Source organism: Homalodisca vitripennis, chromosome 4 (genome assembly GCF_021130785.1).
Source record: "Homalodisca vitripennis isolate AUS2020 chromosome 4, UT_GWSS_2.1, whole genome shotgun sequence".
In the NCBI taxonomy this organism is placed as follows: Eukaryota; Metazoa; Arthropoda; class Insecta; order Hemiptera; family Cicadellidae; genus Homalodisca; species Homalodisca vitripennis.
Window position 1 is genome coordinate 34,039,317 of NC_060210.1, and position 7,901 is coordinate 34,047,217.

Genomic DNA, 7,901 nt, shown 5'->3' on the forward strand with positions numbered 1-7,901 from the left:
TTTATTGTTCTGTATACAAAAGTCATCACATAAAATGTTCATAAATAATTGCCATTCTCTCATTCACGCAGGCACAATTTCGTTCATTCACTCTTGTCAGCCGTTCTTTATACAATGCATATCAAAACCAGATGATTGATCATATTAGTTTTAAATTGCATCCCAGCGGCATAAACTCGTCAACTGAGTAGAACACCCTAGACACCAAGAGGTGTCAGCCGAGTTATGAATTTTTAGGGCCATCCAATCGTTTTTTCCCTCAGGGAGTCTATTGATCAGCTTGACACCTACCTCGGAAGGCAAACGTTTAAATGTTGACGTTCTGTGTTGTTGTATGCGGAAATCGTCCCTGCCACTAGTCCCGTATTCGGCGGTTTGTGGCGGCACTGAGACGTTTGTACCACGAACGGTTGGTCGGGGCGGGTCCGTCCTGTGGGTGTGGTGCTGGCATTGTGCGTGAGGAGTGTGAGTGAGATAAAACACTATAAATATTATTTATTTCTGAAATATTCTTATTATTTATTTATAAATTATTGTTATTAGGTACCTATTATTAATAGTTTTTGGTTCTTATTAAAAATGGAAGTGTAATATTATTTTGTGTTATGATTGTGTAACTATATATATATATTTTTTTTAAGTTATATTATTTATTAAATTTTTAGTGTTTTAGATTAATGTTTAATTTCATATCTTTAGTAAAGTAGATTAGTGTTAATATTAATTTGGTTAATATTTGTTAATAATTATTGTTCAGACAGGTTAAGCGTAAGAAAGAGCCGTGAGGCCCAAACTTTGCCTGTTTAAATAAACAATTTTTCATTTCATTTCGTATTGGTGAAAATTCCATCCTTGGACCGAATCACACTCGAATCGGCAGTACAGGGAAACATAAACGATATACAGACAAAGTAAAGTCAGCAATCTGAGCTTCCTGAAGGCATTTTTACAAGAATATCTTAAATTCAATTTTGAAATGATTTGGACAGTCTTCTTTTGACTTCTAAATACTCTTTCGAATTTATATTTAGAACAGCTGCACCATAACCTCAATCCGTATGTCAGATGAGGATACACAAGGCCAAAGTAGGCCGTTCTTAGTATACCCGTAGAACAGAATATGGCAAGGTTTCGGAAGATATAAATGCCTGAAGAAACCTTAGAACAGATTCTTTCAATGTGATTATTCCAGCTCAGCCCTCGATCTAGATGCATCCTTAGAAAATTGGTAGAATCAGTTTCTTCAAGGAGGACATCATTCACCATCACGGATACGAGAATCTTGAGTTCTCGTTCCGGGAGAAAAGATTATTGCATTTGATTTGGAAGTGTCGACCCTCAGGTTTAATTCTGAAAAAAATGCCAGGTTCAATACATGAATTCAAGGCCAAAAATGAATTGATTTATAATTTGTGTTTTGTTTTAGCTGTAATGCACAGAGTTGTATCATCAGCATATTGAACCATTTTCCTCGTCAGAATCGATGAGTTCAATCTGCTGTTGACGTACACAATGAATAAGACTGGTCCAAGGATAGATCCCTGTGAGACACTGTAGGTCATTTGACCTTCCCTTCTCCTTTCCAGGCCATCGACAACTGTATTGATTAAATCTTAGATAGTATCGATTGTATATTTGTTATTTTCTGAAAATAAATTGTTCAGAACAATGGATTTCAAAACTGTCAAGGAATTGCTTGAATCTTATTAAAACATCTTTTCAAAAGCTATAGTTACTTGCGAGGCATGGACCGCCTTTTATGAAAATGGGCGTGATTTGTGCTATTTTCAAAAGGGAAGGAATGTGCCTTGCGCAAAAGACAGATTAAAAAATAAATCAATAAAAATGCCTTTTATTTCCAAGCGTTTCTCAGTACAAGACTGTTTTTCAGAATAATTTAGGTCAATCATTATTAATATTTAAAATAGGTACAACAAACAATATTTAACAAGTACACACTAAACCTAACAGTAACTAAATAATGAACTAACTTAAACTACATGACTATTTTTATAAAAATCCTTTACTTTTATTCTAAATGAATCTAGTTTTACTAGTTTGAGGTTTTCGGGGAGGTCGTTGTACAATTTTGGGCCGAAATAAGAGAAGCTCCTGCTACCCAATTCCAGGTTCACTTTTGGAAAGTGTAGCAAGTGCGTGACATGACGGGTTCTGTATTTTGATACCTCCTCCCGGGATGAGAGCCTCCCGCTTAAGTACTGTGACTCTCCGTCAGACAGAACCTTGTGAATTAAAATACAGTTCTGTATCCTGCACACAGTTTCCATCGGCAATAGGCCAACAGCATCTCGATAAGGAGAAACATGATCAAAGCGTTTCAATTTGAAAACAAAACGAATTGCGGAATTTTGAAGCTTCTGGATTCGCTCTTGGTCTCTCCCTTCGAGATACTGTTGCCATAAGCAGGATAACAATAGTAAAACACAGAGAACACGAAAGCCTGCATTAATTGCAGCCTTGCAGACTCCGGCAGCAGATCCCTAAACCTGTAGAGACCCCTTAACCTGCCAATGGCACGCTGGATGGTATAAGTGACATGGTTGGAGAACGTAAGGTCTCTATCCAGCACTACGCCGGGAGTCTTCACGCTGTCACAAACAGCCAAACTCTCGCCACCGATCGTGACTCTCAGACCCCTGTCACTTAGGGCCTCTACAAGGTTGTGTGGGGCAAGATGAATCACAGTGCACTTACTAACATTGAGTTTGAGGCCATTGTCATGCGACCACTGGCTGATTCTCTCTAGATCAGAGTTAATCCTCAGAAACGCCTCTTCAATGTTGCCAGGCGCATATGACAAGTGCAATTGTGAGTCATCTGCATACAGGTGTACTTCACTGTTTTGCACACATGAAGGAAAAACTTATGTGTACATGTTGAAAAGAATTGGGCTCAGACAACTTCCCTGAGGTACACCTCTACGTTTAAACAAGACAGCAGATGCCTCAGCTCCCAACTTTGTAATCTGGCTCCTATAATCTAGATATGATTTGACCCAATCTATTACACTTTTGCCAAATCCATAATAATGCATCTTCACCACCAGCAGTTCGTGATTTATTGAATCAAACGCTTGTGAATAGTCAAGCATTACAACTGAGCTATATCTTCCTTGGTCTCTTTCATCGATCAGATCTCTGAATAAGTTTACTAGGGCAGTGCATGTGCTGTGGCTTTTCCTAAAACCAGATTGTGTTGTTGGCAAAATGTTTTCTCTTTCCATATCATTAACAATTTGTCTCGTTACAATTTTTTCGAGAATCTTGGATATTGCGGGTAATATTGATATGGGCCTTAACTGTTAATAATAATAATAACGTCTTTATTTGAAGCGATTTTCAACATTACATTGTTGTTTTTCAAAATAACTCAAGTCATACATTTTCAATCAAGGCACATACAAATCTATCTATCATCATCCGAGAAGTACAAAATTAAACTAATCAAACCGATAATACATTACATTAAACAGCTATTTAGGGGTGAAACACTCCTCCTCCAAAGCCAGTCTGAGATTGTTTTTAAACGAGGAATATCCATAAGCCTTTTGACTGTGAGGGACGCTGTTGTATATCTGGGGGCCAAAGTATCTAAATCCATTCCTCCCCATCTCCAGCCTGACCATGGGCACCTCCAGCATGGCGTCCTGCCGAGAGTGACAGCCCCTAATCTCAGCCGTCTGTAGCATCCCCCTGAGGTAAGAGGGCTTTCCGGACAGCAACAACTTGTGAACAAGGCAAGCCACCTGAAGTTTGAAAATGCACTTTATCGGAAGGATCCTTGCTGTACGGCGATATTGGCTAACGTGATCAAATGTTCTCAGGCCGTACACAAATCTTACAGCAGAGTTCTGTAACCTATCAATCAGGACCGTACCCTCAAGGGTCAATCTTCCCCCAAATACAGAAAGAGCATAAACAATAACTGGGAAAACTACAGCTTTGACAATCCTAAGTTTCACTTCCTCCTGGAGTAACCCCTTAAACCTAAACAATACTCTTAACCTATTCATTACACCACGATTGATATTTTGAACATGGTTCAAGAAGGTTAACTGCTTGTCAAAAGTAACGCCAAGGATTTTTACTGTTCCGAAACCTGCAAAGGAACACCTCCCAAGGAAACTCCTAAGGGTCCATTACCAAGAAAGACTGCATTTGAAGAGAGATGTCGTACTGAAACCCTTCCTGAAACCAGACTGACTATCGGGCAAAACACCACTGCACTCCAGGAAGGAAACCAACTGATTTGTTACAATTCTTTCCAATACCTTAGACAGAACTGTTAAAATGGAAATGGGCCTAAGCTCGCACACACTTGTAGGATTACTATTTTTGGGAAGAGGGATGACCAGGCTTTTTTCCATCCAGAGGGGAATCGGCCAGAGGAGAGAGAGAGATTAATGATATGGGTGATAGCACCGGTACAGAAAGGACTAACTGCTCTGACCATGATGATTGAAATTCCGTCAATGCCAAAAGCCGCTGTGGAGATACTGTTGATAATGTTTTTTACCTCACTCTCGCTCACCTGCCGAAACTGAAATTTATCTTGCACCTTTTCGCAAGTAGCGTGCTTATAAAAAGTGAGTCTTTCCGGGTTCACACTGTTATCGCCGCCCAAGCCAGCAAAGTAGCGGTTAATTTCATCCGGGGAAATATTAACCGATACAGAACCGCCAGCAGTGCCCACCTTTAGATCTCCTGCGCGCAAGGTTGCCCAGAAATATTTTGAGTCACTGCACTTGAACTTTGCCGCAAAATAATCTTTTTTGCCTTTCTAACGGCGTAATTGAGTTTATTGCGTGCGCTACAGTATGCCGCTTTCGCACGTGCATCATTACGACAAAGTAAATTTTTTTAACTGGTTTTTTGTGCGTGTCAGAAGCATTATTTCTGAATTTCGCCAGGGCGCCTTCCTTTTGGTCACACGCTTTTTTACCAATGGAGCACATGCATCAAATACCTGTGTAGTTCCCGCGGTTAACATATCCACAGCATCGTCAACATCACTCTGAAGTTCAACCCTATGCCATTCAATGGAGGAAAGCTCTGAGGGAAACATTTGCAGATCCACCTTTGACCGTTCTCTGTAGGAAATGAAATTTTCCTTCATCCTTTCCTTAGTCTTGCAAGGACAGTCACAGAAAACCAACTTGTGGTCAGTGACACGCCTGCCTCGACCATCCAAGATCTTAGACGTGTCAACCACACCAACAGTCATGTTGCTCCGGGAATTCCTAACGATGATATGACCAATCAAGGCTGCGGTATTGTCTGTTTCGCGGGTTGGCTCATTGACGATCTGAGCAAGGTTCATCGATGCCAAGAGATTCCTGAAATACTTGAACTCCGACTTATTGTTCCCAAGCAGATCAACATTAAAGTCGCCCATCAAAATCACCTCATCAACTTGAGAGAGCATGTCAATAGGGCGTGGAACAGAGAAGTAAAGCATGAGTAAGGGATACTCGGAAGCTTGTAGACCACACAGACACACAAGCGTAATATCTGAACTTTTCCCAACACGCATATGTATTCCAGCCGGCCATCAATATGATCAAGATAGATCCGCTTCATATCGAATCTTTCCCTGAAGTAGACGGCGACACCGCCGCCATTTGAAGGCAAGCCAGGGCCGCACGTCCTATCAAAACGGCAAAATGAATAGCCCTTCAAACTGTAACAATCCGAAGACATATCAGGAGTAAGCCAGGTTTCTGAGATACCCAGGAAATCAAAGTCAAAATCCTCAACACAGAACTGTTCGACACATTTAGGGGCTGCCACCTTTGGCAAAGGGCGTATAAGACTAATTTTCCAGTTTTCAGGAAAAATCTCATTTATTAATGACTCGTTTATCAAATGTGTAATGGCCTCTATGGCATACGGACTCACAGCCTTGATCATATCTATTGAAATTCCAAAACCCCCGACTGCTTTTGATTTGATTTCATTCATTGTTGATTTTACTTCGTCACTTGTTACTGTTGAAAAGATGAAATCATTTACCACTTCCTCTCGCCTGTTTTCCTTAAAGAAGGCAATTATTGTTTCGGCACTTACTTCTTTTCCACACCCCATTTCAATAAAATACTTATTTATATCATCAATATTTAATTGAAGTGGGAAACTTTTATTTTTGTTATTTCTAACAATATTACATTTCTTTAGACACGTCCAAAATTCTTTTGGAATTTTATTGGATGACAACTTTTCTGCAAAAAAGGCTTTCTTAGTCCTCCACACCAATTTATTGAGGTTATTGCGAGCTCTCTTGTAATCTTTCCAATCATCACTGTCCCTGGTTTTCCAATATTTGTTTCGCAACTTATTCTTTAATTTGGTGTGTTTTATTATGATGTCATTTCTCCAAGGAACTTTATCTTTGGTTACTCTTTTACGAACTATTGGGGCCTCATTATCAAACACAGTTTTTATATCAGTGGTGATAAACTTTCAATGTTATTTACCCCTTGCAGTTGAGTGACTTTTTTCCAATCAACTTCAGCAGTTGCACTGGCAGCTCGTCTTGGGTCAAATTTTGAAAAATCTCTATAGGTAATCATTTTTGGAATCTTTTTGCATTTCTTAAACATGATGGTGCAGCAAACCATTCTGTGGTCCGTAATCTTCGCCCCTTCATGGTCAAGAATACTAGGTGCATCAGATTGATCAAAGTTGTGAGTTAAGTCAAAATTTGTTTAAAGTAACGTTTGAGCAGCCAAACAGAGATGATTTGATGTCACATGATTGTTTTAGTTTCAGTCCTTGTACCACACAGACCACCTCGTTCTTACATACAGGACACAGTATCATAGATGAGTCAATGGTTCAATGACACTTTGCTTCGGGCAGGTTCTTTGAAATTTGGATCATGTGACGTAACAGACGATAAAAAATTATTTAATTCCATTTGCCACTTCTGATGTATCAGTGATCAATTCGTTCTGAATTTTGAACTTTGGAATTTTTATAACTGATGAACCATTGGGCTGCGTTGTTGATTTTTTTTAGTAATGACCCAGGCAGTTTTGGAAAATCTTTTGCGGTTTTTCAATTTGTTTCAATTTTATATATGTGCATTTGCTGATTTTATTGTTTTTTTTTTATTTAATGTAAACTGGTTTATTTCCGTTAATTTTGATTCTCCATATCTTAAACGAATTTGTAATTAGATCTAATTAGAATGCAGCTTATTAATAATATGTTAATATTTAATTTTAAAAGATCTGTTTGAAAAATATGATTTTAGTATTTAAAAAATAGAATGGGGCACAAACTTCTAATTTTCTATAATATACCAGTATGTCACACCTTATTCAATCTAAGCCTCCCGTATTATTTCAACTAATCTGTGGACTTGTTTTATTGTGATATTTCCACCTAAAACCAAAATGATAAGCAGTTATTAGAGAATCTTAATCGATTAATAATTATTGTAGTCTTTCAGGGGAAGTTTTCTAACAGTTAAAATATAAATAAGAGGTTTATGGGTCTGTATGAGGTCACCTGAGTTCTTACTCAATTTCCTGGCTTTCCTGGTTTTGGTTTTACAATTATAGTTGGTCTCTTTTAAGTTGAACGAGTATGTGTTTCATTCTTAGTATGATGTTAAATATGAATGTTAAGAAAATAATCAATTTTATTGGAAGTTCTTTCATTATTTTTCCGGCAGTAGAATCATAGCCAGGAGAGTTACGAGGATTGAGATTATGTGTTAAACTCAGTAAACTTTAGACGGTTTGAATGAATTTTTGTAACTAGCACAAGTTGAAGTGGAGAATCTAAATACATATGTATTTTCTCTGCGTTTTTGTACAAAGGCTTGGTTTGAAAACGTTTGAGAAATATTCAGCAAACTAGCAGTTATCCGCATCT